The sequence below is a fragment of the Aethalodelphis obliquidens genome, unplaced genomic scaffold, assembly GCF_003676395.1.
Source record: "Aethalodelphis obliquidens isolate GAN/ISIS:26980383/991018 unplaced genomic scaffold, ASM367639v1 scaffold32, whole genome shotgun sequence".
Lineage (NCBI taxonomy): Eukaryota > Metazoa > Chordata > Mammalia > Artiodactyla > Delphinidae > Aethalodelphis > Aethalodelphis obliquidens.
Window position 1 is genome coordinate 17,144,646 of NW_020837976.1, and position 11,199 is coordinate 17,155,844.

Genomic DNA, 11,199 nt, shown 5'->3' on the forward strand with positions numbered 1-11,199 from the left:
AGAAACATATGGAAATTTTCTTTCCCTCCTTTGTTAGTTCAACTTTCCTTTAGAAACTAAGAACAGTTGAAATTTATATTCATAGTGTGTTTTGGCCATTTAGTGATATCCTTACATTCATTCTCCTTCCAAAATGCAGCTTCTTTCAACAAAGACTAATTGATAGGTCTCTTTTGTATAAGATAGTTTTGAATTAATCTGGCAGCATGTGATGTGCCTGTAACTGCCTTACATCTTGTTTCCTCACCTGTAAGATTATACATCCTTCATCCTTGTTTATACACCTCAAGTGTTACTACTTCATATAAAGAAATGCTTTTTTGGAATAAAGTTGACTTATCTGTTTCAGAATTTGCAGCTCTTTTCATATCACAAGTTAGTGAGTCAGCCACATCTCTAAGGCCAGTCCTAACAATATTACCAGCAACCAGGAAAATAACAATAAAGGGAAAGAAGTACAAGGATGGATTATAATATCAAGGTTAGAAGATAGCTGAAGTGATGGCCAACCTATATGAAGTCACTGTGTAATTTTTTTTAAATCAAAGACCTTGCCTAGATAAGAATTTGAATGAAGAATCAACTCTTAAATATGATGCTATGAATAAAATGAATCCAAATGCAAAAACATGCAGAACATATACCATATGCCCAGAAATGTGCTAAATATATCAAAGGATAAAATATAATCAACATTTATTATCCTTGCCCTTAAAAGATCTTATATTCAAGGTAGAGAACCAAGATTTAAAAACATGAATCAAGAAGAGAAGTAGTCTCAGAGGAATGTAATTAAGTTAGAAATGTGCAGTGGAGGTTATTTATGTTATGGAAGTGAGGGAGGACAGAGATTATCTCATGAGGCAGCACTGCCAGGAAAGGCATTGTGGAAAGTTAAGGAGACGTGTGGAGCATGATTCTATGGAGAAGATATTCTATGGATACCTCTAGCCTGGAAATTCCTTTTGTAGACATAATTGGTAGGGAAAAAATTAATAGTTACAGCTAAACTATAACACTGGACTTCAATACACATATAAGGCCAAAATCAAGAAACTTAACCCTCATAAATTCTCTTACAATTAAACACATTGAAATCACAATTAATGTTGTTTTTTTAAAAGGTTAGGTAGATAAGATCAAACAAATATACATCATGTCTATTTCATCTACGCTAATATAAATATATTCTCTTCCTACCTGATACAGACCATCCCGGAGGAAGAGAGCAGCCACTTTTGTAGGCTCATGGAGTATCTAGACTACCCATATAGAGTAAAGGCTCCATTGACACCCTGTTTAACTGATAATGTGACGTTTTAAAAATGTATATTTCTAATATCCTCCCACTCCAATAAAACATCTTCATAATCTCCTCCTCAGATTAAGAATATAAATAAATATAAATAAATACATTGAGTGCTGGATCAAGTGCTCTATACATTTGTGTATATGAATTTGAATTGTAAAGTAAAGGTTTTTATTTTTTAAAAATGCTAGAAATCATGGTATTACCTTGGAGAAATGCACTTCTATATCAAGGATGATGAAATTATATAATAATGTCAGAAAAGATTTGAGCAAAAGCTAATTGTCAGTGAGCCCCTGCACTGGGATTCAGTGAAGCTGCTCTTATTGATGTATGGCAATACTCTTCAAATGCTCAAGTGACACAAGCCTGGCAGGGATATTGACCATCACAGTAGCCTAAAATGATAAATGAAAATCAAGAAGATGAAATTTGGCAAACATAGCTGTAAAAAGTTAGTGGGTTCTTAACAGGTCTAAAATTATGGCTCAAAATAGTCACAAGTTTCAAAAAATCTATGATATCAAAAATTGTTAATTATGAGCTCCACATCTCTGAGAATATCCAAACATGTTGGAAGATACTTAAAGGCTTTTGTGCTAAGAATCTAGAATTTGGTGGGAAATCAACTATGACTGACTACTGAAGCCATTAACATCACTAATATTTCTTTTGTGCCCACATACACAGAGATGTGACCTGCATCTCTTCCAGGTCACCAAACTACCCAACCCTGGGGCTGAAAAATTTGGAACACTTTGGCTATGTAAACTGAGATTACCAAAACAAACAAACAAACAAACAAAAAACAAATGAAAACAAATGAAAGCTTAATAAAAACTTTCCCCAGTGAATTTCCAAAGAACTTCCCCCTCCATTTCCTAGGACAACCAGCCACAGTTGCCTTAGTCCCACAGACACGCTTTAGTCCTGTTGTGGTTGGGAACTTCAGTAGTCAATTTCTTATTTATCACCAGGTTTGTACAAAAGTAACCACATCCAAACCACCTACCCAACCAATATTAGTAATGTCCTTTTACTTCCTGATTAAAATGTAAAGTGCTTTAAACATTCAGTGTAAACACATTTGTTTATTTCTTTCTTAATTTGTGAGGCCACTTTGCTGGCAGAGATCAGAGTAGAGGAATCCAAGATGTATTGATTTCTTTCTTCATGACTATTTAATCGGTTAAAGTGTACACCACTTGCAAGTGTCAAGATGCTGGTTACATTTTAATAAATGTCCTCTTTGGTAGATCAATACTTCTCAGCCCCCAAATAAATAAAGAAGTAAAAGCACTGTTCTCTCATAAGTTAATGGGGAGAAAATCTTTTTACTATCGTCAGTCATCATGACAAACAAGAATATGAAAAGTGTTAATGAAATGACCAACTGTCTATAAAATAAAAGACTTGTAAGACAGTCTCCTTTCTTCCCTTAATTTGATGAAACAAAATGGAAAATTACACTAGTACCTATCCAGCATGAAATGATGTTAACAAGCAGAAAAAAATGCTATAATGAAGGACTTCTATGATGTACTATGTATAGTCTTACTTGTAAAGAGGGAATTACTGGGCAGAGCTCTAGCCCTGAGCAACATCCCACCCCCTACTGAGGAGAATCACAGCTATCATCACGTCCCTCGGGAAGTAGCAGCCATTCAGCACAATACAACAAATTGATGTTCACAGCATAATAATTATCCATGTGCTGCAAACAATAGGCCACACAATTACCAACCAGGGCAATGCCATACACAGGCAAAGTGAAGTTGCAAAATGAAGTGATTGTACACATAATTGAGGCAATAGCCCCACAAAAAAGAGATGTGCACAACTTGTTATTTATTGAGCATTGTTTGGGAAGGAAGGGTTGCAAATATGTGAATTTTCCAGAACACTGAAACTTACCATTTAAGCATAAAATGTTTCATTTTTAAAATGCATTCATTGTGAATGGATATCCTACTTAAAATATGTTACTAATTTCTTTATTAGTATATATGTGTGTGTGTGTGTGTGTGTGTATTTGTATAGGTATATATATACAAAGTGTGTAAATGTGATTATATTTTCATATCTCTCTTCATTAAACAAACAAACAAGTGAATTTTTTGCTAAGGAAAGGTGACCCAGAAAACACTACCTGGGCTGTCAACCACATTCAGGTAACACTTCCCAGTTTTCTGCGTAAGTATGACAGGGGACACCTAAATATACTGTAAGCCACCAATTGAAAGACTTATCAGGTTCTTATGCAAACACCACAGATGCAAAGCAACATAAACAAAATGGCATTCCTAAAATTAAATGGTATACAGTTGTAGATGGTTTAAATAGTTTGATGTCATTTTTTATGAACTTTTGTTTTTGTCTTTCTAGAGAGTTGAGCATAGTGGGATGATTGTGGGATTGAAGAAGCAGCCTGATGTAGTGGTCATGTCTTTGTTGTGAAGCTCAAACTGCCTGGGCTCAAATCTTACCTCACATTTAATATCTATATGTTGATGCAAATCTTATCTGAATCTTTCTGAAATCCTGGATTCTGTCCACAAATTAAAAATAGTTAGGACCCTTATACTACTTGTGATTTTTAAATAAGATCATTCATACAAAAAATATTTAGCCCTTTCATTGACACTTATTAAGTGTTCTATAAATGTTAGCAATTTATGTAAGAAAAAGATGAGAAAATTGATTAAATAGGAATCTGACAATGCAGATACAAATGATAAGCATGAGAAAGACTATAAAAGGAAGAGGAAAGATTGCAAAAACTATAGGAATGAAGAAAGGAGTAAATGAAGAGAATCCAGGGGACACCATGCTCTTGAACATTCACAGAAAAATCACTATTTCAGTATTAATAAATATTTATCAAGCAATATCACAGACTAGACACAATGCCAGAAAAGTTAAATTACATCAGATAATCTATTTTGTACCAACATCATTGAGGTGGAATTTGTCATTGCCATTGTGTAGATGAGAAAAACAAAACCTAGAGTAAAGGAATACTGTAGGAAATATGGTAAGATTCAAACATATTATTTAAATACATTACCTTTGGCTCTAAATCTAATGTGCTTTCACCCTATCACAGAGTCTACATATATCATTTTTTTCTTCTTCCTTGTCTCTCCTCATTCTGATCCACTTTATCCTTCTCCTTATGTGTTTTCTGAGCACTTAAGTGTGAAGCACTGTAATGACAGAATAATTAAAATTAGGTCTCTACCCTTAGAAATTTCAGAGTCCATTTGAGGACAAAAATATATGAAAATATGCATAAAACTTAACAGATGACTTCTCCAACAGGGATATGAGTGAAGTTCTATTGTTTCTCACTTCTACCTCTGCTTGGAATGCTTTCTCTTCATTTCCAGGTTCCCAAATCCTGTTATCCATCTTTCAAACTTCAAGTCAAATTTATCCTTCTCCTCCATAACTCTACATGCACAGTGACCCCCTCTTATTTAGATATTTCCATGATTTATAAGCTATACTTGAAGAGCCTGTTGAGACACATAGTACAAAGACCCATTCCCAGAGTTTAAGATTTAGTATCTCAGTTGGGTCCTGGGAATTTGTACTTTACCAAGTTCCTAGATGATATCGACACTGCCGATCCAGGGACCTTACTGGGCACCTCTGGCCATCCCACAGCACTCTTTCAAAACTTGGCAAACATAGCCCCCTGGTCTTAGCTAATGTTCTCACTTCATGTGCTCAGTTCCGTACTTAGTCATTTTGTCCCTTGAATCCAAGGGATATTTCTTGTTATTCTTTGCACCTACTCACAGCTAGTAGCACATTATGACAGTCAATAGTATACATCTAGAAAATGTGTTTTACTTTCCTCATTGATTGTTAGACTGCTTTACTGATGACTCAGTGGCTGATTCTCTCCATCACTTCCACCTCTTATGACAACTCCACCCAGAGCAGCTAGTATGTGTGAACTCAGAGTACTATGTGGAAACGGAGGTGAGCGTATGTAAATATTTGTATTATCATATCTAACAAAAAAGATCTCTCAAATAATGATACTTATAACTTTTCTTCATGCTTACTTGCAGGGTAATACATTGACAGTTACCTCGGAAACACTGAATATTCTTCTTTTCTATAATGGAAAATCTTGCGTTTGCCTTATCATTTACACAATCTCTCTCATTTTTGTATTTTTCTGAAAATACATAATGAGATCTGAATGCTGATAAATGTCATTTTTGAGGACATAATTATTGTATTCATGTATTACTCTCTTCATAAGCCTATTTTTGTCAGTCAAGCTTCAGAAGGGAAATTATCCAATAAAAAATAAATTTTTAACTAATGCTATTTAAAATTGTTTTAACTGACCTCTCTCTAGTGTCCATTCCTTTTTCACTAGTGCATTTTAAAATTGTTTTTATTATCCCTTCCCTCTATACAGAGTTAAAGTTGGCATTTCCATGTTTGATTTTGAAAAACAGAAGTAGAATTAGTCAACTTTTTCAGAGTATATATCATTGGACACAGACTACCCTTAACAATTCTGAATATCTGGTTCCCAAAACCCAATTTCTGGGTATAGCCACAAGTTGTATTTTCTACTAGAGTCAGCAGTCTCCATTAGTTATTGTTACTCTTTACTCAGTTTTGAGCTAGACTCTCCCAGAGTGCCAATTACATCCTGAGAGCAAGTCCACACACCACAAGCTAAAGAATGAGTTTGACAATTTTCCTATTAATTTGATCTATGTTTACAGATAGACAGTCAAACCAGATAATTCAGTACAAATAACTCACCCAAAGGACTTATTATCTGGACTGGTTATCTACATAGATCAAATTAGACCCTAATAACTCCCAAATCTCCACTTTATTTTATGTCCTATAGACATAACCAAAGGTGATTCTACCTGTTATGGCCCATGCATGCCAACCTATCTATTTGTAGAAAAGTAGATTCAACTTTCAAAGTTATCACATATTTACAGAAATGTTCCTGAAGTCTGGAAGTGTCAAAATAGCTGTTCATGGATTATCATTACACGTATTCTGCTTAAATCAACCAGAATATATATTTCCTTGGTATTACCTTTATCTTTGTTTTGTATAGTATGAACTCCAAGATTGGTTTAAATATCTCAGTCAGGGTCCACCTGACCACTTATATATAGATACCTCTATTTGTCAATGAAAAGTGTTTTACACTTGATCTTGTCTTAGCTATGAGAATCTGATGGCAAAAATGTTAAATCAATCTAAGCATATACTGTCAAAAGTAATTATTCAGGCATCTCTTCTTTTAGAACTCATAATACATGACTACTGCACTCTTCAAAGATAAAGAAGGTAATATTCATGTGTGCATCACAAGAACCTTTCTGAAGCATAGTAGATATTCAATAACTGATTGAATAAACATGAATATTATAGAAAAAATAACAATAAGGAAAGAAATATGGTAATGAGATCACTAATCTCATGAGACTAAGATAACCACTAGGATATTTTGGTACATTCTTCCAGAAAGAGTTCAATGCACACATTATGTACTTTTAATATTACATCATATTATGGAAAGAGCTTTGTAAACCTTTTTTACTAACTAGTATATCAAACTGTTCTTCACATAAATAAATATACTTCTGTGTCTGTGAGAGACCTGGTGGTATATCTTTTCAACACTGCCATTCTCCCCACCTTGTACTGAAACCCACCTCATCCCATTCAGGCTCTGACACCTTATACGTACTTACCTCCATGGTTCCTCCTGCTTGGGTTTCAAAACCTGCTCCAGGCTGTCCAACCTTGAGCCCTGCTTGGACTCCAACACTGAAGATTGTTTCATCACCACACTTGGGCTCTGACACACTTTCTGGGATGTTCCTCTGTGTAGGTGTCCTTCCCACTGGCTAATTCTCTGACACCCACATCAGGGCACCAGCACATGCTGACATCCTTCTCTCTTCACTGGGGCTCTGACTCCCCATAGTGAACTTTCCTCCTTTGTGGATGTACTACTCATCCTATTTGACCCATCAATGGCTTTTCTCAGCCCCCATATTTATGTTTACTTCGTTCTGTCCACCTAATGGCTTTAGAACTGAGTTGTTGGAAGGGAAGCGAAGGGAAGGGGAGGGGAATGGAGAGGAGTGAGAAAGAAGAAAAGATCTCTTTTTTATAAAAAGAAAGTAATAATACTTAGGTGTTTAGTAAGAGTCTGGCTCTGTGCTAAATGTTTTGCCGTGTTACCACATTCAAATCAAGAAATGCTCCTCTAGAATGTGTACCACAATTATTGATGCCATATCAATTATGTAAATGATCTAAGATACATTGAAAGAAACTCTCCTATTATCAGAGTATAAGACTTGAAGGCAGTATTTGAACACATACTTATCTAATACCAAACCATGTTCTTAACTATAAGCTATAATGCTTCTCTGCCTGTAGTTTTTAACTCTTGGTTTTTATATTGATACTATAAAAGAAAAATAATATCAGTTTTCCTATTTTAAATGTGTGATTTTGCTAAATTAATTCAGGTTAACAATTCTCCTTTATTTTTTATTGTACTATGATTATCTCACTTAATTATTTTCCTTTTTATTTTTATTGTCTTACCTTGTCTCTTAATGTATCTTATTTACTTTTAATTTTCATTTTTCCAATTAATCTTACTTATTTTTACCCCTTTCTTTATCTTTTTTTTTGTCTTTTTATAATGTTTTCTCAAGCAAATGTTACTTGTTTGTTACTTGTTTTTTTCTTAATACATTTTTAACATATTTCTATAAATATGAAACAAAACAAACAAAAAATCACACAGAAAGAGAGTGACCATGAGAGTATAATGGGAACTAAACAAAAAGACCTCCTCTTGGTCAACTCTTCCTGCTTTCTACCATAGTACCTGCTTTCTTTCCATATGTAAAACACATGACTGGTTCAAAAATATATCTGAAAAGACAGAAGACCCTGTAATCACTAAAACCATCCACAAAATGAGAAGGTCAACTTTTTTTTTTTTTTTCTTTTTAGCATAGGAGCTCACATTCAAAGCAAATCCTATTTAGAGATTACTTGTGTAACATATTAGGTAGGTAAGGGAATGTATGTAATCTGGAGCCCTACCCACTCTAGAGTTCTGCCTGAGCATGCATCACCACCAACTGGAGTACTCATTAAAATCCAAATTCCTGGACCTCACCTCCAGAGATTCTGGTTAAGTATATCTGAGGTGAAGGTGGAAAATGTGTACTTCTAACAAGCTCGCAGATGCTTCTGATGCTATTGTCCAAGGACCACACATTGAATAACACTGAATTAGCCTATTATCTACTATACTCATAGCCACAAAATACTGTGACATATCTCCAGTTTTTCTCTACTATTCTCCATAATTAAAACATAAAAATGTTTATTATCAACTTGTTTTCCATGCTCTGGTCTTTAAAGCATTTCTGCCAGGGTCTTTTGTTATGTAGATGGAAGAATAAAATTGCCTGACTTCCATACCCAGAGATTAAAGAAAAAATGTTGACTTGATTCCAAACTTGATTTAGTGTCATTTCACAATTTTTTTCTAGACTTTGTATAGCTAAGAGAGGAGTCAAAATGCATATAAGCCACTAATGGTCCTATTTCTTACTCCTGTTGAGCCCAAGGAGGCAAAATTTCAAAACATATGGAGCTTATGCTAAAAATATTAAAAAAAAAAATGGACTGTATATATTCCACATTCTTCCCCTACAGAATTGTAAAATAACTTCTTAAACAGAAAGACAATCAAAAATGCATGCTCCTATAGGTTCATCTGAACACCTGAAGCTTCTGCTAAACAATGTCCAGCAGCCCATTGAAATAAAATACAGTAAGAAATTCTTTCATCCATTTCTAAATCTTGGACAATTTTTTTTCTGTCAGACATTTTAGAAGTCTCTTCCTAAGTCAGAAAAGGAAAGACAAACACCATATGACATCACTTATATGCGGAATCTAAAATATGACACAAATGAACTTATTTACAAAACAGAAACAGGCTCACAGACAGAGAAAGCAAACTTATGTTACCAAGGTGGGGGTTGGGGGAGGGATAAATTAGGGGTTTGGGATTAGTAGATAGAAACTACTATATATAAAATAGGTAAACAACAAGGTCCTACTGTATAGCACAGGGAACTATATTCAATATCCTGTAATAAACCATAATGGAAAAGAATATGAAAAAATATATATATATATATATATATATATATATATATATATATATATATAACTGAATTCCTTTGATGTCCACCAGAAAGTAACAGAACACTGTAAATCAACTATACTTCAATTTAAAAAAATAATAGTTAATTAAATTCTCTTCCTCACAGATTTTAATTTCTTTTAGTTGCAATGTCTTTATCTTTCATTAAAGGCTGCTATACCCATGCAGTTTTATATGGAGTCTATAAAGGAAAATGCGGGGGGGGGGGGGGGGAGCAGCGGGGGGGGGGGGAAGGCAGGGGTTGTCACACGGGGAAATGAATCTTGCCTCACCTCTTCACCACTCACCAGGGGACCTTCCTTGCAGCAGGTGCAGCAGAGACAAACTGAAACCAGACTTCATGAGTTCAGACCACTGCCAGCAGCTAGTTCCTGGTTATCAGAAAAAGCAGATCAGTGGGTACTCCTTGGCAAGGAAGTTAACGTTTTTATAGAGAATATAGTTCCACTTAAAGGAATGAATGACTAATGATTGGATTTCAGATGGGGATATACATTAGGGCTGGAAAAGTTTTAGAGCAGAAGGAAAATGGATGAGGATATTAAGGTAAAGCCAACTACAGAGCTATTTAATCCTTTATTGCCTCACAAGTCAACACACCTAACTGACCTTCCTGAGGGATTATGGGAGTCCAGTGCCTGCTGGTGAATTCCAATCCCCACTGAATGAAAACCTGCCTTGATTTCACAACCACCTGCTAAAAGATGTTATCACCCTGCCAGCTCTCAGAAGGAGATAGTCCAGAAGGAGAGTAGGCTGACAGCCCTGAAATGTGCCCTGGGTTTTGCAGCTGGAGAATATAAGCACAGAATATAAGCACATAGATCAGAGTGGTGATTCAAGAAAATTCTGTCCCACATGGATTCTGATAAATATGCAAGCACTAAAATATTAAGCTACCTTTGTCAGCAATCTTAGATCCAATTTTTTTTTTCTTTCCTGCTAAGTTATTTTATTAGCCACAATGATAATGATGCTAATAATAATCTACTTATTCCAGCTTCTGGAATGATTCTTAATAATTTATTATCTCCATTTTTGTCTAAAATTCAGCACAATTCAGCCTAAGAAAAGAAAAAAATGAAGTTACACACGGAAAATGAATTATGCACCAAATTGTAAATATTCCATTTCTTTTGCTGATCTGAAAATCCCCAAAGAAATATGAACACTTGATTTAAAATTCAGCTGCAGTGACATTTCCTAGCTGGAAAGAATACTTGCACAAATTCCCAAGTATTTTCAAAAAATAACTTTTTTGGTGGAGGATACTAGTACATTCTAATGTGTTTTTAAAAACTATCCTGTGCTTATATTCTCAAACATGAATAAAATATTTCTTAGTGGAAGCTTGTTCTCTGAAGAGATTTTTGCGACATTTCCTCCAGAAGGGACTTTGCGTTGCTAGGGATAATTTTGCTATAATAAAGAGACATGTGACAGCAACTTCCTGCCTAAAGAGTAGCAAAAGTCATATAAATGCCTACAATTACACTACAGACTTGACTATTAGATATCTTGGCCAACAGATAAGTCACAACTGAAAACGAGGTACCCACTAAAGTCTAAGAGGATATGGAAGCCTACCTGCTGTGTTTTCACTGGCATTTTCAAACATAAA